Below are 2,500 nucleotides of genomic sequence, written 5' to 3'. Positions count from 1 at the left end.
GAAGACCTCACTAAATCATTCAATCGGTAGTAGCGACGGGCGGTGTGTACAAAGGGCAGGGACGTAATCAACGCGAGCTTATGACTCGCGCTTACTAGGAATTCCTCGTTTATGGGGGATAATTGCAAACCCCAATCCCCAGCACGAAGGAGTTTCAACGGGTTGCCCGGGCCTCTAGGCCAGGGAGAACATGCTGATTCCTTCAGTGTAGCGCGCGTGCGGCCCAGGACATCTAAGGGCATCACAGACCTGTTATTGCTCAATCTCGTGCGGCTCGAAGCCGCCGGTCCCTCTAAGAAGAATTTTAATACGTCGCCAGTGAGTTGCGCGACCGAAGCCACGCACACATAAATGACGACGCCTATTTAGCAGGCTAGAGTCTCGTTCGTTACCGGAATTAACCAGACAAATCGCTCCACCAACTAAGAACGGCCATGCACCACCACCCACCGAATCAAGAAAGAGCTGTTAATCTGTCAATCCTTCCGGTGTCCGGGCCTGGTGAGATTTCCCGTGTTGAGTCAAATTAAGCCGCAGGCTCCACTCCTGGTGGTGCCCTTCCGTCAATTCCTTTAAGTTTCAGCTTTGCAACCATACTCCCCCCGGAGTCCAAAATCTTTGGTTTCCCGGAAGCTGCCCGCCGAGCCATAGTAGTAACGTCGGCGGATCGCTAGATGACATATTTACGGTTAGAACTAGGGCGGTATCTAATCGCCTTCGAACCTCTAACTTTCGTTCTTGATTGATGAAAACACCTTTGGCAAATGCTTTCGCTGATGTTCGTCTTGCGACGATCCAAGAATTTCACCTCTAACGTCGCAATACGAATGCCCCCAGTTATCCCTATTAATCATTACCTCGGAGTTCTGAAAACCAACAAAATAGAACCGAGATCATATTCTATTATTCCATGCACGAAATATTCAAGCACAATTTTGAGCCCGCTTTGAGCACTCTAATTTGTTCAAAGTAAAATTGTCGGCCCATCTCGACACTCACCGAAGAGCACCGCGATAGGATTTTGATATTGAACCGCCGTATTACCGACGGCTCACCGACGATATGCTCCGCAGACGTGTCAGTATCACCGCGGATGCGGTGCACCGACAGCGCGGCGCACAAATGCAACTACGAGCTTTTTAACCGCAACAATTTTAGTATACGCTATTGGAGCTGGAGTTACCGCGGCTGCTGGCACCAGACTTGCCCTCCAATTGTTCCTCGTTAAAATATTTAAAGTGTACTCATTCCGATTACGAGGCCTCGTAAGAGTCCCGTATCGTTATTTTTCGTCACTACCTCCCCGTGCCGGGAGTGGGTAATTTGCGCGCCTGCTGCCTTCCTTGGATGTGGTAGCCGTTTCTCAGGCTCCCTCTCCGGAATCGAACCCTGATTCCCCGTTACCCGTGACAACCATGGTAGTCGCAGAAACTACCATCGAAAGTTGATAAGGCAGACATTTGAAAGATGCGTCGCCGGTGCTGGACCATGCGATCGGCAAAAGTTATCCAGATTCATCAAAATTAACGACTTCGGACGCGAGGCCCTCCGTCGATTGGTTTTGATCTAATAAAAGCACTCATCCCATCACTGGTCAGAGTTCTGATTGCATGTATTAGCTCTAGAATTACCACAGTTATCCAAGTAACCGAGGTAAGATCTAAGGAACCAAAACTGATATATTGAGCCATTCGCGGTATCGCCTTAATACGGCTTGCACTGAGACATGCATGGCTTAATCTTTGAGACAAGCATATAACTACTGGCAGGATCAACCAGGGAGCTGACACAAACACGCCGCATACAACGCGCACAACACGCACAACTCGACGATGCGAAAACGTTAAACGTTTAAACGCATCGATGGTTTTTGCTGTTTTGCTTGCTGCCTGCCTGCCTGCTGCAGTCAGTCGGTGGTCATTTTTCTTTTCTACACTACACTACTACACTACACAATACACTACTACTGTGTGGTGTGTGTGGTGCGGTGCTAGTGAACGGACAAAAAGCGCGTTCGATTCATGTGAATGTTCAACAACGAGACATTTTCGATACTTCACACTGTGTAAATAAATTTGATTCTCTCTCTTTATCGAGGAAAAAATATCGACATCAGTCCGGTTTCGGAGAGATCGAAAATACCTTTTTATAAATGCTACTACCACTACTAATACTACTACTACTACTACTAACTACACACTACTACTGATCTATATAAAATAGAATCAAAAGTAATATATATGTAATATAATAATAATATAATAATGATAGTTGGAAAAAAAAAATACACCGTCCCTCGAAGTCGCCGCGCAGCGGCAATGAGCGACTGTTCGATCTCTCCGGTGGAGGTGACCGAGAACAAGCTCAACGCGACACACGCGACGACACGAGGCGACGAGAATTCACGGGTCGATCTGGTGCGTTAACGACGCTGCGAAATCTACACGCGCGCCGAACACAAATCGCCACTTCTTTTATAACAGACTCTATTATAAACGTC

The 2,500-nt window shown here is 47.4% G+C and overlaps 1 non-coding gene and 1 pseudogene across 1 annotated transcript in view; one reads left to right on the top strand and one right to left on the bottom strand.

Annotated features, from left to right (window-relative positions):
* Window positions 1-1,782, bottom strand: part of LOC123722854 — a 1,904-nt gene extending 122 nt beyond the window's left edge. The window contains exon 1 of the ribosomal RNA XR_006756656.1: window positions 1-1,782. This exon is cut by the window's left edge and continues 122 nt beyond it. This is a non-coding gene — a ribosomal RNA (small subunit ribosomal RNA).
* The window catches only part of LOC123722726, a 7,415-nt pseudogene that overhangs the window by 1,648 nt on the left and 3,267 nt on the right, over window positions 1-2,500 (top strand).

This window comes from Papilio machaon, chromosome 29 (assembly GCF_912999745.1).
Source record: "Papilio machaon chromosome 29, ilPapMach1.1, whole genome shotgun sequence".
NCBI lineage: Eukaryota > Metazoa > Arthropoda > Insecta > Lepidoptera > Papilionidae > Papilio > Papilio machaon.
This window is presented reverse-complemented; position numbering and strand designations above follow the sequence as displayed.